The following is an 18019-nucleotide window of genomic DNA, read 5'->3' on the forward strand; positions in this document are numbered from 1 at the left end:
CACGCATTGATGTGTGTGATGTCCTTAGATTAGTTAGTACTAAGTCTAGAGGACTGATGACCTCCGATGTTAAGTCCCATAGTGCTTAGAGTCATTTGATTTGAACAGTCGGCTTTGCCAACTTTAGAAGTGTGAATTTTCTCTGATGGATCTGTTACTCAGATGACGTCCAGTGGCTGGTCCATGTTCGAAGTCACAGCGGCGGGTGCACCGTTCGTGACATCTAGAGGTCATTTCCACGTTACGTAGTGGAGTCTTTATAATTTTGATCAGATAGTGTATAAGACGATCAGTTTAGCTTTAGAAAAGGTAAAGGCACCATAGAGGCAATTCTGACATTGCGGCTAGTTCTAGAAGCAAGGCTAAAGAAAAATAAAACATGTCCATAGGATATGTCGACCAGGAAAAAGTGTTCGACAATGTACAATGGTGCAAGATGTTCGAAATTCTGAGAGAATTAGGAGTAAGCTATAGGGAGAGACGGGTAATATGCAAGGGCCAAGAGGGAATAAACAGAATGGACGACCAAGAACGAAGTGCTCAGATTAAATAGAGTAGAACTGAGGGATATAGTCTTTCGCCCCTAGTATTCAGTCCGTACATCGAAGAAGTAATACGGAAATAAAAGAAAGTTTCAGGAGTGGAACTGAAATTCAGCGTGAAAGGACATCAATGATACGATTCGCTGATAACATTGCTATTCTGAGTGAAAGTGAAGAACAATTACACAATCTCTAGAATGGAATGAGCCGTCTAATGTTTACGGAATATAGATTGAGAGTAAATCAAAGAAAGACGAAAGTAATGACAAATAGCACAAATGAGAACAGCGAGAAACTTAACATCAGGATTGGTGGTCACGAAGTGGATGAAGTTAAGGAATTCTACTACCTAGCCTGCAAATTAACCAATGACGGACGGAGCAAGAAGGACATCAAAAGGGGAGTAGCACTGGAGAGAAGGCATTACTGCTCAAGAGAAGTCTACTAGTATCAAATACAGGCCTTAATTGGAAGGAAAAAATTCTTAGAATGTCCGTTTGGAGTACAGCATTGTAGGGTAGAGAAACATGGGACTGTGGGTAAACCGAAAAAGAAGAGAATCGAAGCATTTGAGTTGTGGAATGTTGAAAATTAGGTGGACTAATAAGGTAAGGAATGAGGAGGTTATCTGCAGAATCGGAGAGGAAAGGAATATGTGGAAAACACCGATAAGGAGAAGGGACAGGCTGACAGGATATCTGTTATGACATCAGGGATTGACTTCCATGGTGCTAGAGGAAGCTGCAGAAATCAAAAACTGTAGAGAAGACAGCGACCAGGTCTGACAGTTTATGTTCTGCTGGGACCTTTGTTCTACTTCCCAAATTTCTCTGTAGCACTCGTGAAAGAAGCAATTCTGCGTAGAAACAGGATAGTACTTCCATGATTAATATTTCACTCTACAATAGACTAAGCGCTGTTCTGAAACATTCTGGAAACAACTTTACACTTTGGGTAAGACATTTATCCATAATATCATTGGCCGCCCAGGGTCGCCGAGCGGTTCTAGGTCGCAGGTTCAAATCCTGCCTCGTGCATGGTTGTGTGTGATGTTTTCAGGTTAGTTAGGTTCAAGTAGTTATAAGTTCTAGGGCACTGATGACCTCAGAAGTTAAGTCCCATAGTGCTCAGAGCCATAATGTCATTCCTACCAGGAACGCTAGATCCGCAAAACATACAGGAGAACTTGTATGAGACCTTGAAAGTAGGAGAGTGGATCTGGCAGAAGGCGAAATGAGGTGGCGGGGCATGGGTTGTGCCTGGACGGGTCGATAAGACCGTTGCTCGCTAATGGCAAGGTTTCAGATTCGAACCCTGGGACAGGTCAATTTTAACCAGCCTGTATTTTCATCTATATAACCTACTAACTCGTTCTCTAGAAGAACTCAAAGGACTGTAGTGCCTTGGCATTCAACGTCACTGTTTCCATTCGATAGGAGGAGGCTGTGCGGAACCACCAGGTTTCAGCGTCCAGCTTCTCTTTTAATCTCTTCTCTCATAAGCGGCATGTTGCACTTCACATTGCATTTTGGCTCCATAGTTACGTACACGTGAATGTCTTGTTACATTTGAAAATTGAATCATTTGGGACGAAAGGAATAACATATTCTTAATTAGACTGCTGGAATTGTGGTGGACACCCCAGCCGACATTGATACATTACAATCACAATGGAAATCACCATGTGGATGGCAACAAAAAGGAAGAAGTGTGCTTTGAGTAGTTACGTCAAAAGGCGCCCTTATCTTAGTAAAACATGGAGACGTTATCAGGTTCATGGAAATTACAAAGTAAACGCGTGACCTGGCTTTACAGTCGACCTTACAGATACGAACGTGCATTTTTTTTCAGCGTGTTATCCCTCGTACAGGGATGATGGTTGAGGCGGAAATTTGGGTGGCGATCATTTACCTCGGGGACCCTCGCTTTAATTTCCGTTCTGTCCGAAGAACTTTTCTGTGATAACGCGTAATGGCACCAGCCTAATGACTGCGTAACGGCGAGCGCTGATGAGCGCAGCGATAAACAGGCCGTTGCATGACGCTCTGTTTGCAGACTAACCTTCGGCATTATGCATTCTGCAAACAGAGAGTACTTCCACCCACTGAAGTTACGAAACCTGCGATCAGTATCCACCTAGGCGCTGCTTCCCTCCTGTATTCAAAAAACAAAGCAGTATTTTAATTAGTAACAGGTGCTGGGAAGGTGCAGGTGTACTCAGGTTGTCATTAGACGTTAACCATGCTGCTAAGCTGATAGCTGAAGATGAAACATTATTATACAGCACTGTTCTTTAGAACATAATGAGGAACATGAGCCTTAACACAATCACTGCCGTGTTCCTTCCATTGCTCACTGTCCAGATTTTAGGGCTTCGGCTCCACATTTTCCCTTTACCGGCATTTGCATCACTGGTGAGTGGTCTTGGAAATACAGTCTACTCTGAAATTTCCGGCTTGTAGAGTTCTCTTTAAGTTTGTTTGCTCCTGAGTGTGAAATTCATTTCTGTAGTGACTTTCTCAGCTGTCATCCTCTTATTTTTCGTCGCAATCCTCTTCAGTGGCCATCTGTTGCTGTTATTCTACACATACCAAGTACTTGTGACTTTTGCTATTAATCTTTTCGATTCTATGTCTCTTGAAACAACAAACACTTGAGCTACGTTGGTTACGGAATTACCTAACATACAAACATCAAAAAATTTGCTCACGTTCGAATTGGCTTACCTCCAAGACAATGCTTTCAGAACTACACAGAACACTGTTCTGACTACGATTGATGCTTGCAACATATTGAGAGCCCTGCACAGCTGCCGTTCGTGGTTAAATACCACAGAGACACCTGGACTCTTGAACAGTATCTCCATTTATGTTCAAGCACACTTCTCGCGGTGTTTCCCCTTTACCCCTGTATGTAGTCAGTAGTGTATTTTTAACTTCACTGAACAAGGTCCTCGAATGTTTGAGATTTCAGGATCATGAGGCAGTAATAAATCAAAACATCACCTTGGCGTTATCATGCATCTAAATGATTTTAAGCTAAAGGGTTCTTACTTCTTTCTCCAAACAACTTTTTTAAACGTTTGTTTTCGTCATATTTCAGACTGTATGAAGATTTTTTCCGAGACATACGGATGGCTCCAAACAAAAGAATATAGTGGTTTTCATCGATAGGCACTTCAGAGTTCGCCTACCAGATAAACTTACAAATGATGGTACGGAAGTAAACAGAGTCTTCACGACACTGGAGAAACTGACACACTGGCCAAGTAGAAGGTTTCTCACGTTGTCTGAGCCTCTCTGTGTTTTGCAATGTGTTCAACAAATGTATCTGGTAAACAAAGAATATTTCATACTGCCCAATATGTCTTTATGGCAATACCAAGGCAAAGAGGTCATACTCCGCTGCGCACTGGAGCACTTTGGACTATGGGGAGATGACGTAATCGACAAAGCAGCCAAAGAAGCTTATAGAGGTGGCGCTGTGGTTCGATGTGCCATCTGCATGCACAATCGTTGTTGGACAGATGGATAATGCGTCAGTGGGGAGGTGATGACTGAAGGTGATAAACAACAAATTGCAGTCAGTAAAATCGACTACCCGTGCGTGACGAACGCTATACCAGCCACACCAACGGAAGGAACTGATGCTCACCAGGTTAAAAAGAAGAGAATGCCCTTTGACATACATTCTTCTTTTCCAGTGGTATTATCCACCAATATGTGAGAGCTTTCGATACAATGTACGTATGTTAATCACTGCATTAAAAATACTGACACATAGGCAACTCTCTGTTTGGTCGCAGACACATTTACCGTCCCGGCTGACAAAGACAAAGAATGATTTTTAAAATTTTGTAAAAACCCCCAGCTAAAGTGTTGATGAGAGGATGTCAGTGAGCTCTGAGTGGATGACTGGTGTGCTGGCGTACGCTGGCGTACGCTGGCGCCTGCACAGCAAGCGGCGTAGAGGTTACGAGAGTATCGACAGAGGTCAACGGCAAGACTCGCTGGAAACACACCACCACGAATTAGTTCGCCATGTGAGATTCAGTGTGTCACCGAGACAGATCCGCAGACTTAGCGTCTAGCATAGACACAGGCAGCACATAGCAACCTTATAGTGACCGTGGAGGACTTCTGCTTCAACAGCATTGAACTACGTGGAATATACAGAAGACAGTTTGTGCCACAGCACATGGGAACTTAAGTAGCTCTTTGTTTGCGAACATCCTCTCCTTGCTTCCCATGGTACAACTCCACAGTGGCACCGAGACGACGTGAAAGCGGCAGAAGAGGATACAACGGATGGCCCCTGTTTTTCGTTTGTGTTGTCATCCATCCATATAACAGGTAGTGTGTCATTTAGATACTTTCCCAAAGAACTGAAGGGTTTTGACACCTACAAATCACATCTTAGTGTCAACATAGCCGAGATTCTGAAGAATCCTTTAATATATGTTCTGGACAAATCGTCTGAACAGTTTCGCTTGTGAGAATAGACATCGTTCAAAGCGACGTGTGCGCTGATGTTCAGTAAGGACCTTGACAACCATGCTGAACACCCTAAATCCAACAACATCTCCATCCTGCTTTTCGCAATAATAGTTCTGAATTTATAGATCTTTAACTTTATAAGACTTTCCATTATCTATTTTCATTAGACTGAATTCTGTTCCAGTCTAGCGAGTTGTTCATTTTGTTTACTTAAATTTCACACTTCCGTGTAATTTACACTGGTGCTAGTTCCGAGCGTAGCCACTCATTTTCAAACAGCGCCTGATCTAGAAGTGCTTATCAAAACAAAATTCCACTGACATACGAGTTCTTGGGTAACGTCCACGCAACACATAGTAATACCACAGGCATGGAGTGATCTTATTACATGCTTGATACATTCATCAGATAAAACTGCGCTTCCCGAACTAAATTTTGGAACTATATAAATCATTTACCTGTTACGTGTCAACTACACAGCTTCCTCACTGATCTAAAACTACCATTTCCTATATAAATTGCCATGTAGGTATACAGCATTTTTGCAAGAAACTCCCCCACAACCACATCGAGACATTTCAAACCACATTCGCAACGAACCATTTTCTAGTTTGGTGTATCAGAGACTTCCTTTACGTACATGCTACTGTCTCAAAATCTTCACTTCCAATAATATAATAATATTATTGACTTCTCATTTCGTTCTAATATCGTCCCTTAGCACTGTATCTGAAGTATTTTCAGTTCGTTCTTTTCTGAGTTCTCCACTCTTGTCATCAGATATTTGTTATGGCACAAAGTCTTGCATAAATGCACAACGAAGAAAACTTGCAGAGTGAGCGTTATGGTGTCGTAATGTCATGACGGTGTGGCTCGCAGACGAACGCCGCCAAGTGAAAGCGCCGGTTCTCAAGGCGGCGTGTGCTGTTGCTCCACCTAGATGAAAATATTCATGCAGTTGTTCATCTGCTAAGAGTGGTCCATATATGTATTAAACGGTTTCTGGACGTACCGTATAGCGTTCATAGTTTCGTGAAAGAATGAGTAAATGAGACCCTGCTTACCTAACACAGACCTTGATACTATGGAACAACCCTTCAAAGTACGGATGAGTCTTTTATGATGCAACGTGGAGCATGTTCTGTTAGGTCATGTATCTTGACAGGCCGAATAGGGCTTTATCTGAGGAAATGAGAAACTTCCCTCAGAACAATCGGCAAAACTCAGCTCGCGATTTTAGTCTTGACGCACTAACTAATTCACAACAATAAATCTACAATGAAGAGTCAAAGCGTCCAGTACATTTTTCTAGTATCGTGTAGGATCCCCCGCTAGCACGCAGAAGCGCCGGAACACGACGTCGCATGGACTCGACTAATGTCTGAAATAGAGCTGGAGGGAACTGATGCCATGAATCCTGCGGGACTGTTCATAAATCCGTAAGAATGCGAGGGGTTGGGAAGGCATCCCAGATATGCTCAATAATGTTCACGTTTGCGGAGTTTGAGGAAGGCAATGGCAAACCACCTCCACTAGGACCTTGCCTAGTATGACTGTGCGGGTCTCCCGTTTCGCCCCCTACGCTCTTCGGAGTACGGTACCTCATCGTCATTGGAACGTTTGGTGGCCAACGGCAGTGTTTAAACTCAGAAGAATGTTCCTGGAGCCACTTTATGGCAATCCTGGACTGTGGGGTGTCACATTGTCCTGCTGAAATCGCCCACGTCAATAGGAATGCATAGTTGATATGAATATTTGCAAGAGATCGCACATGATGCTTACGTGCGTGTCACCTGTCTGAGTCGTATCTAGACGTATCAGGGGTCCCATATTACTCCAAGTGCACACGCCCCACACCATTACGGAGCCTCCGCCACCTTGAACATACCTCTGCTGACATGCAGGGTGCATGAATTCATGAGGTTTTGTCTGTACATGTACACGTCCATCCGCTCGATACAATTTGAAAGTAGGCTCGTCTGACCAGGCAGCATGTTCTCAGTCGTCAACAGCCGAGTGTCGGTGTTGACGGGACCAGACGAGAAGTAAAGCTTTGTGCCGTACAGTCATCAAGGGTACACGAGTGGACCTTCCGTGCCTAAAGCCCATATCGATGATGTTCCGTTGAATGGTTCTCTCACTGACACGTGTTGATGGCCTAGCACTGAAATCTGCAGCAATTTGCAGAAACGTTCCACTACAGTGTAAGTAGGCTGTTTAGGTTCTTTTATTGGTAACGCCGCCGCCACGTAGCGCTCTGTATAAAAATCACTGGCTGTGCCCTGTGCAGTCTGTGGCTGGTTTGCATTGTTGTCTGCAATTGTAGTGTTGGGCAGCGGCAGCTGGATGCTAACAGCGCGTAGCGTTGCGCAGTTGGAGGTGAGCCGCCAGCAGTGGTGGTCGTGGGGAGAGAGATGACGGAGTTTTGAAATTTGTAAGAATTGATGTCATGAACTGATATATATATATATATAATGATTATTAAGGTAAATACATTGTTTGTTCTCTATTAAAATCTTTCATTTGCTAACTGGACATTTCAAAAACAATTTTTGTGAATGTACAAGTTGTGGTTATGGACTTGCTATATTATCCGCAAGACTCTTCAATGGTGATTGTGCGCCTGCACAGTCAAACAGATGGCCGCTGGCCATCTCTACAAGGACTACAGTGGGTCTACACCTTTGATGACCCACCAATACCATTATTTCTACAAGGTCTACAGTGGGTCTGCATCTCTGGTGGCCCACCAATACCACAATCTCTACCAGGACTACAAGGGGTCTACTCTGTGATGACCTACCTAACAATATTCATCAAATCTTCGACTGACTCTGCTGTGGGTTTGCTCTGTTGTGGACCATTACCTGTCTGCATGTCAAGAGTCAGCACTGTCTTTCCGTTGGAAGGACAACACTACTTCTTCAAGACTGCATGGAAATCCACTACTTCTGTGTGCATTTTCTTTTACTACTCAGACTTTGAGAAAAACACTGCAATTTTACTATGATGAATGATCAGGACTGTCTTTATGGACTGTGAGAAAATTTTAGCTTTTGACCAACATTGTATCGATAAGTGTGTGCATTTCATTTCTTTGTCATTGTAATTATGAAAAAAAATTTCAAATCTGTATTGGCCACTGCCCAAAACAATTTGTAATTTTTTTTTGTGGGGAGCATGGGGGCTATGTAAGTAGGCTGTTTAGATTTTTTTAACGCCGCCACCACGTAGCGCTCTGTATAAAAATCACTGGCTGTGCCCTGTGCAGTCTGTGGCTGGTTTGCATTGTTGTCTGCCATTGTAGTGTTGGGCAGCGGCAGCTGGATGCTAACAGCGCGTAGCGTTGCGCAGTTGGAGGTGAGCCGCCAGCAGTGGTGGACGTGGGGAGAGAGATGACGGAGTTTTGAAATTTGTAAGAAATGATGTCATGAACTGATTATTAAGGTAAATACATTGTTTGTTCTCTATTAAAATCTTTCATTTGCTAACTGTGCCTATCAGTAGTTAGTGCCTTCCGTAGTTTGAATCTTCTATTTAGCTGGCAGTAGTGGTGCTCGCTGTATTGCAGTAGTTCGAGTAATGAAGATTTTTTGTGAGGTAAGTGATTTGTGAAAGGTATAGGTTAATATTAGTCAGGGGCAATCTTTTGTAGGGATTATTGAAAGTCAGATTGCGTTGCGCTAAAAATATTGTGTGTCAGTTGAAGCACAGTCGTGTATAATTTTTCTAAGGGGACGTTTCAACAGTCGCGTTGAACTACGCTCTTCAGTCGTCATTGTTCCCGTTCTTGCACGATATTTTTCCGGCCGCCGCGATGTCGGAAATACGATGTTTTACCGGATTCCCGTTATTCATGGTACAAGCTTGAAATGGTCGTACGGAAATATCCCAACTCCACTGCTACCTCGGAGATGCTGTGTCCCATCGCTCGTGCGTAGGCTATAACGCCACATCCAAACTGACTTAAATCTTGATAACCTGCCACTGTAGCAGCACTAACAGATCTAACAACTGCGCCAGGCACTTGTTGTCTTATATAGGCGTTGCAGACCGCAGCGTCATATTCTGCCTGTTGATATATATTTTTCTCTTTGAATACGCATGCCTATACCAGTTTCTTTGGTGCTTTAGTGTATAAGGATACAGACATAGTTACTTTTTGAAAATTTCTTTGACACCACGTATCTAGCCGGCCGGTGTGGCCGAGCCGTTCTAAGCGCTTTAGTCTGGAACCGCGCGACCGCTACGGTCGCTGGTTCGAATCCTGCCTCTGGCATGGATGTGTGTGATTTCTTTTGGTTGGTTAGGTTTAAGTAGCTCTAAGTTCTAGGGGACTGATTACCTCAGATATTAAGTCCCATAGTGCTCAGAACCATTTTTGAACCACGTATCTTCATCCCCATTCGCACAGATAAATGGTACCAAGAATTCGTCGGATTTGTTGCAAGCTTCCCTTGACTCGAGCTACGATTTTTGGTGTTCGAAGTCTTTTTGGATTGTTACAGTTTTCATTTCCTATACAGGCCATTTCGCGCTATTTTGCGACTGAGATTGGCTTTGAAGACTTCGATGGATCTTTTGTCAAAACACTTCCAGTGTTAAAAACTTGCACAACGACATCTGCACGTTTTTTTAGATGAACTGTTCTTCGCATAGCACTCGACAATGACTACGCTCTGTTTTATAGTGAACACCATTTTGTATTGCATTCAGGTGGTCACTTAACACGTCCGCTCCTCTCACTAACGAAAGCGAAATGCCACAGCGAAGTACACGGGACATAGCACGCGTGAGATGAGCAAGTTCAGATATGTGATAGCAACCGACTGGTCCAACTGAAATCACGATTTCCAGCATTTTCTGTGATGGGCAGTTCTGCTGTTCACTGAAAAGGGGTCTGTCTTATTTTTGCCAGCCTGTACATGTCAATCAGTTTCAAACTTGACAATAATGTCCGCTGTCGATGAATGCATATCCATCCGAATCAGACAGCAGGCTCTCTCTACGGACTAAACTATTTCCAATATACGTTTGGAGTCGGATAGGGGAGAGCCGGGTAAAGTGGCGTGGAAGGCAAATGAGTATTGGTGTCGTATTCTCTGGGAGGGACCAATCAGCCTATGAACTGTGCCGCTCCTCAGAGGTATAATAATTTTTGTGGCTTTTAGTCATAATGATGTAAGATAAGTGGTTGCTTTGTATATTTATTACGGAGAAGGAATTGGACTTGGGCCTTTTTAATGAAACTGTGTTGAAAGTTTCCTATCTTGACGGAATATTCCTACTTTAGTTATTCAAAGTTCTGTCATGCTGTCAGAGGGTATACACCTTTCAATGGCGTCAGTGCGGGCGAAGTGGCCATCTTGCCGATGGCTTCTGGCCACTTTCTACAGGGCGAAAACGTAACAGCAGCGGTACGAATGAGGGTTTTGCGGCGATATTTGCTGCAGGTCCTCGTAACAGTGGCCTAGAAGCAGCAGCTAAAGAAAGAGAAGAAAAATAAAGAGAAGGAAAAACGGAAGCCAGACCAAGCGAAGAAAGGCAGTAAAAAAAAAATTGGAAACAGTAAGAAACCTATCCCTAGAGGACCCGTTTATCATTTCAGCGATTAAGACACAGTGTGCATGTACTACGAAGGAAAATGTTTGTATTCAGGGTCAAAAGAGCACTGGATAAGGGCCAGTTGTGCTCCCTCAGAGCTCACGAACTCTGTACTGGGGTTGAGGAACACAGTTTTATTTGTGAAAAGCGTAATTCAATTATGTTTCACTGTAAAACATATTCAGTTTTTTGTTACAACAGGTTTTTATCTCTTACTTTTGAGTGCCCGTTCAAATGGCTCAAAGTGGCCGTTTTGTCACATACGGAAAATTTAATTGTTTACATTACTTAATGTTATCCTAAGGTGATTAAACTATTACGTGTTGCAGTTCAGTTGTTGTAAACGATAATCACTCATTTGTATGCATTTTCGTGTACTGCTGCTCAGCTTAGAAATATCTTAGCGTTGCCACTTTGCCCGGCCCTCTCCTACTTCGTTAAAGGCCATTGCTGACTGCGGAACATAAAGCTGCGTGTTCGGGTGGATTACACAACACGCAAACTCCACTACAGCTGAAGGGAAGCGTGAAATAACGTACGACGAGTCGTGATTTTATTTGTTTTTCAAGTGATGCAAGACGTCGAATTCACCGACAGCATTGTTAGCCATTGAACAGGCAGTGTTAGTTCAGGCCGGAAGTGATCTCATGATGTTTTCGGAATGTTTTACTCTGCCCACTCACACTGATATGACTACCTGTCAAAAGCCTGAATAGCCACATCTTTCAGTGAGAACCGCTGTGAAGCATGCAGGAGACGTGTTGGAAGAGTTTCAGCGAGGTTCTGCCAGGTACTGGCAGATGTATGCAGCCATGCGGACTCCAACGCCGTGGTCAGTTGCGCCAGCTTTCTCGGCAGACAATCCATGGCACGAACAGCGCGATGGAGATCGTGCCACAGAGTATCGATTGGGTTTAAGTCCGGGGAGTCCGCTAAATTCATCTCGGTGCTCTTCGAAACATGCACGCACATTGCGAGCTTTAGTACATGTTGGGCTGTCCTGCTGGTAGCTGCCGTCATGTCGAGAAAAAACGAACATCATATATGGGTGGACGTGGTACCCTAGGGTAGATGATTACTTGTGTGCATACAGTGTGCTTCCAGAATGATGAGTTCAGCCAGGAGATGCCCTCAGGCCTTTACCCTTTCTATGATTTTTGAAGGGTGTTTGGTTTGGGGCGTTTCACGACGTACTCGCCAACGGCCTCCATTCAGATGGAGTATAAAAAGTGATTCATCTGAAAAAGACACCTTTCGCCATTCAGTGGACGTCTAGCTGCGGTCTTGGCGCGCAAAATTCGAGACTTCGTCGCCGGTGAACGGCATCCTAGCATGGATACACGAAGAAAGCGCCTACTGCAGAAGTCCATAAATAGCAATGTTCGCTGAGCTATCGTTGAGGAGTTACTGTTGGTAGGCTCTTAGTTCATCCGGCAGTCAGATGCTCAAAAGTTGCATGTCTGTTTTCCCGTACACATCTAAGCAGCCGTCATTCAACCCTGTCATCTCTGGCTCATGGTGGACCGCAGCTGCCTCGGCGCCGTTTTGGAAAGCGCCAATCTGCCATACTTTAACCATGGCGGCACGTGAACGGTTTATAAATTTAGCCATTCTGGCCTTGTGCCAAAAGCTAATGATCATGCCCTTTTGGACATCAGATAAGTCGCTCCATTTCCGCATTACGACATCGGCTGCACTGTTTTCCTCTTCTCCCCGAAATGCGTTGCATACCCTGAAATGCTGCCACCTGGCGTTTGTGAGTAATTATTAAACGTTGACGTCGAACATCGACGGTGGTCATGTTTTAATCTGACTGGAAAGTGCAGTATCAAGACTCATTCATTCAGGTTACTGTGAATGTGAACTAAGATATTTCAGTGTTCTCCATATCCGACAACAGCCTTTTCTTCTAGAACTTCATGATGAAACACTTCTGCAGGGTCACTTGCGTCTTCGAAAATGACAACAGATGTCTTATCATTACTTTACACTTTGGTTCCTGGTTCGACGTACACTATCGCACCCTTTTGCATCTCGACAAACCCACTAAATTACACGGTATTAATCCCACAGAAAATACCTACGACCATTTCCAAAGCGGGTGAAATGAAGCTGTCAACACTTCAGTAATTCGATAATTCGATAGATCTACGAGATCTAATCATCAATGAATGGATTCCACAAGACACAGCGTATCTGAAAGAGCATGTGGGTTTTCTCCCTTGCCGAAATGAAACTATTTTCACAGACGGATTCGCTATGTTGGAAAAAAAAAAAAAAAACTGGTACACCTGCCTTATATCGTGAGGGCCCTCGCGACCAAGCACAAGTGCCGTAACAGGACGTGGCATAGACTCGACTAATGTCTGAAGTAGTGCTGGACGGAATTGGCACCATGAATCGTACAGGTCTGTCCATAAATCCGTAAAAGTACGAGGGGATGGAGATCAACTATGAACAGAAAGTTGCAAGGCGTCCCATATATGCTAAATAATGTACATGTCTGGGGCCAGAACAACTTTTTAAAGTTAGAAGATTCTTCCTGTAGCCACTCTGTAGCAATTCTGGACGTGTTGGGTGTCGCACTGTCCTGCTGTAATTCCCCGAGTCAGTTGGAATGCACAATGAACAAGAACGGATGCCGGTCATCAGACAGGACGCGTACGTGCGAGTCACCTGTCAGAGTCGTATCTAGACATATGAGGGGGCCCATATCAATCCAACTGCACAAGCCCCACACCATTAACGAGCCTCCACCAGCCAGAACAGTCCCCTGCTCACTTGCAGGTTCCATGGCTCAAAATGGCTCTGAGCACCATGGAACATAACAGCTGAGGTCATCAGTCAGAACTCAGAACTACTTAAACCTAACTAACCTAAGGACATCACACACATCCATGCCCGAAGCAGGATTCGAACCTGCGACTGCAGCGGTCGCGCGGTACCGAAATGAAGTGCCTAGAACTGCTCGGTCACACCGGCTGGCGCAGGTTCCATGGATTCTCGAGGTTGTCTCCATATACGAACACGTCGATCCGCTCGATAACGTTTGAAACGAGAGTCGTCCGACGAGGCAACATTTTTCCAGTCATCGACAGTCCAAAGTCGGTGTTGACAGACCCAGGCGAGGCGTAAACCTTCGTGTCGTGCAGTCATCAAGGGTGCGTGACTGAATCTTCGGCTCCGAAAGCCCATAACGACAATGTTTCATTGAACAGTTGGCACGCTGACACTTGCTGATGGCCCAGCATTGAAATCTTCAGCAGTTTTCGGAAGGATTGCACTACTATCGCATTGAACGACGCTCTTCATCTTCGTTGGTCCCGTTCTTGCAGGATCTTTTTCCGGGCGCAGCGATGTCGCAAATTTGGTGTTTTATCGGTTCCTGATATTCACCGTAGAGAAATATTCGTACGGGAAAGTCCCCACTTCATCGATACCTTGGAGGTGCTGTGTCCTGTCGCTCGTACGCCGACTATAACACCACGTTGAAACTAACTTAAATCTTGATAACCTGCCATTTGGCTCTTTAGTGCATATCCGCATAGTGTCTCTTAGGGGTGACTAGCCTTTTGTCCGGTAAGATAATGTTTCCCTGTGTCGCAGATGACGAGCTCATTTTTGAATGATGGTTATATAATCCACATCCCTGAAAGACAGAAATCAGGGAGTGTGTAGGCGTGTTAGTCGCCGCATTAGGCCCTATCGTTGCTGACGTCGATGACATATCAGCGCCTCTAGTATGGGAGATACTTCTATTGGCTCCTTCTCGTGGTAGCTTTCCGGAGTCAGCGATAGAGCAACAGGCTCCACACGTCAGTCACCACCCCTACACGTAAGTAAAGAAACTGCCTTTTTATGTTACGCCAAAGAGTATTGCTAGTAGGTTACTGTAAACGGGAGAAGCACTCTTAGTACGCCCCTCACTCCTCGTTTCTTCAGCTAATTTGTGTATTTTATTGGTACTAGACATCTTCTACATTCTGCAGAACACAGGGTTAGATGTCCTCTTCCAGATGAGTGAACTTCAAATCCATGTCTGTCTGGGCTATTCTTCATTCTTCACAGTTATTCAAATCTCTTAAGATGACTACTGGACCACTACGTTTATCACCTTCGTGCCACATGACTTGAAAATGGTTCAATAATTAGCTCTGTGCACTGTCAGACCTAACATCTGAGGTCATCAGTCCCCAGAACTTAGGAACAACTTCTACATCTACATCTACATGAGTACTCTGCAATTTACATGACTACTCTGCAATTCACATTTAAGTGCTTGGTAGAGGGTTCATCGAACCACAATCATACTATCTCTCTACTATTCCACTCCCGAACAGCGCTCGGGAAAACGAACACCTGAACCTTTCTGTTCAAGCTCTGATTTCTCTTATTTTATTTTGATGGTCATTCCTACCTATGTAGGTTCCGCTCAACAAAATATTTTCGCATTCGGAAGAGAAAGTTGGTGACTGAAATTTCGTAAAAAGGTCTCGCCGCGACGAAAAACGTCTTTGCTGTAATGACTTCCATCCCAATTCGCGTATCATATCTGCCACACTCTCTCCCCTATTACGTGATAATACAAAACGAGCTGCCCTTTTTTTGCACCCTTTGTCCTCCGCCAATCCCAGCAATATTCTAACAGAGGACGAACGAGTGTAGTGTAAGCTGTCTCTTTAGTGGACTTGTTGCATCTTCTAAGTGTCCTGCCAATGAAACGCAACCTTTGGCTCGCCTTCCCCACAATATTATCTATGTGGTCCTTCCAACTGAAGTTGTTCGTAATTTTAACACCCAGGTACTTAGTTGAATTGACAGCCTTGAGAATTGTACTATTTATCGAGTAATCGAATTCCAACGGATTTCTTTTGGAACTCATGTGGATCACCTCACACTTTTCGTTATTTAGCGTCAACTGCCACCTGCCACAGCACACAGCAATCTTTTCTAAATCGCTTTGCAACTGATACTGGTCTTCGGATGACCTTACTAGACAGTTAATTACAGCATCATCTGAGAACAACCTAAGAGAACTGCTCAGATCGTCACCCAGGTCATTTATATAGATCAGGAACAGCAGAGGTCCCAGGACGCTTCCCTGGGAAACACCTGATATCACTTCAGTTTTACTCGATGATTTGCCGTCTATTACTACGAACTACGACCTTCCCGACAGGAAATCACGAATCCAGTCGCACAACTGAGACGATACCCCATAGGCCCGCAGCTTGATCAGAAGTCGCTTGTGAGGAACGGTGTCAAAAGCTTTCCGGAAATCTAGAAATACGGAATCAACTTGAAATCCCCTGTCGATAGCGGCCATTACTTCGTGCGAATGAAGAGTTAGCTGCGTTGCACAAGAGCGATGTTTTCTGAAGCATAACTAACCAAAGGACATTACGAACATCCACGCAGGATTCGAAACTGCAACCGTAACGGTCGCGCGGTTCCAGACTGAAGCGGCTAGAACCGCTCGACCACACCGGCCGGCCACATGACTTCCCTCACGCCTAAAAATTTGAAATGCCGTGTGGCTAGGGCCTCCCGGCCGGTAGACTGTTTGCCTGGTGCAAGTATCTCGAGTTGACGCCACTTCGGCGACATGCGTGCCGATGGGGATGAAATGTCGATGATAACCCTCACACCTGTAGAACTATGACACTTGCCGCTCTTTCTTCATACCCATAAAACGTTAATCTTAGAGACGTATTGTGTCTTAATTTTCTAAAATATTGTCTTCACTTTTTACTTTAAACGGATGATAGTCTTACATCTGATAATTGGAACTACTTTCGCCTTGAATACGCAAATAGTTGTAAAAATACTGTGTATTTTATTCAGTAATTTTTCGAAGTTTCCGTTATGTTAATTATCACCACGTCATTTATTTCGTTGCCTGTGAAATATAAAAACTGTGTATTAGTGTAGCTATCATTCTTAAGCACTGAGGACAAATTTCGAGTTTTCACTAAGACAGAGCTATTCCTTCTATTAAACAGTTTGATCATCAGCTACATTTCATGTGTTTAGCTACTTGGAAACGATCTTAGTCACAGTGATTTTGTTCGCTATTTTTCTGTATGTAGTTTATTGTAGTGGCACATCGCGGACAGTACCTGTTATAGAATACAGCAAATAACTGAGAGATGTATAATCACTCCGAATCCTTAAGATGTAAATGTTTCGAATGACAATTAATCGAAAATATATATAACAGGATGTTTCACTACTGATTTCGTGCATCCAACATAGCAACGAGCTATTTTTCAATTCTGTATCCGTTGCGTATCAATGGCGTGCCACTAGAAATGACGAACGACATTTTTTGTAAATCATAGGAACAGTTATTAGTAAAGACGTGGAACGAAATATAATTTATATTGCTAATAGGGCAGTGAGTAACATCAGGACGTGTCTTTCAGAGAACAGATTATCGCTAAACTGTAACAAAAAGCAATGCTTAGATCGTCTGGCACAGATCTATTGCTAAAGGGAAATTTTATTTTCACGAAGAGATCAATCAGTTAGTGAAGTCGATGATTTTGTTCTCTTAGGATTGAGGGTAAAAGCAAGTATGAAGTTGGCGGTCCTGTGCATGACCAGAATACCACTATGGCAGAGTTTAGTGGCGGTAATATTGAATAAGCATGGATGCATAATTAGTAATACCAGACCATGAACGTATAGCTATTCTCTTTATGCATTACGAAGCAATATGAAACAAAGAAGTGATCTGCATACCGCACATGATTAGTTTCTCAAGGCACCGCTGTTCATCCAGTCACTTACTAAGTCTGGACGGGCAATATGTTTCACACGTCGCAATGACCTGCAGTACACAAACAACACAAAACACAGAAGAAAAAGCCAGGCTAGTACCGAAATACGGAATTTTTGCTTTGTGTGGCAAGTGAAGAAAGTGAGGAAGTGAAACTACATTTTCAAACTAGCACCGACAAAACGGAGGACTCGCGTCTGTCTACACAATTAAAAAGTACACAGTCAACACTAATTACAGCTCATAATAACAGAAAGAAGGGAAAAAATTTAGTTCATAATGAATGATAATCAGCTTACCCCTCCGGAACCACGAAAGGAAACTTCATTTTGTCGTCTGCGGGCGTGAATTTTTATAAGAGTCCTGCTATACTCAGCAAATATTTCTGTTCGTTTCAGTGAACGCAGAAATTATTCACTGCCGCGGGACAGGTATTTGCATCGCCGCCACCCCACCCGCCCCTGTTGAATATGAATGGGGTAATTCTGTTACCACTGCGGACCCTCAGCTGCGAGGGACACTTCCCTCTCGCCAATTAGAGGCGAACCGCGCGACAAAACAAGCCGCACCTCCCCCGCCCCCCTCTCCACCCCCCT

This window comes from Schistocerca gregaria, chromosome 4 (genome assembly GCF_023897955.1).
Source record: "Schistocerca gregaria isolate iqSchGreg1 chromosome 4, iqSchGreg1.2, whole genome shotgun sequence".
Lineage (NCBI taxonomy): Eukaryota > Metazoa > Arthropoda > Insecta > Orthoptera > Acrididae > Schistocerca > Schistocerca gregaria.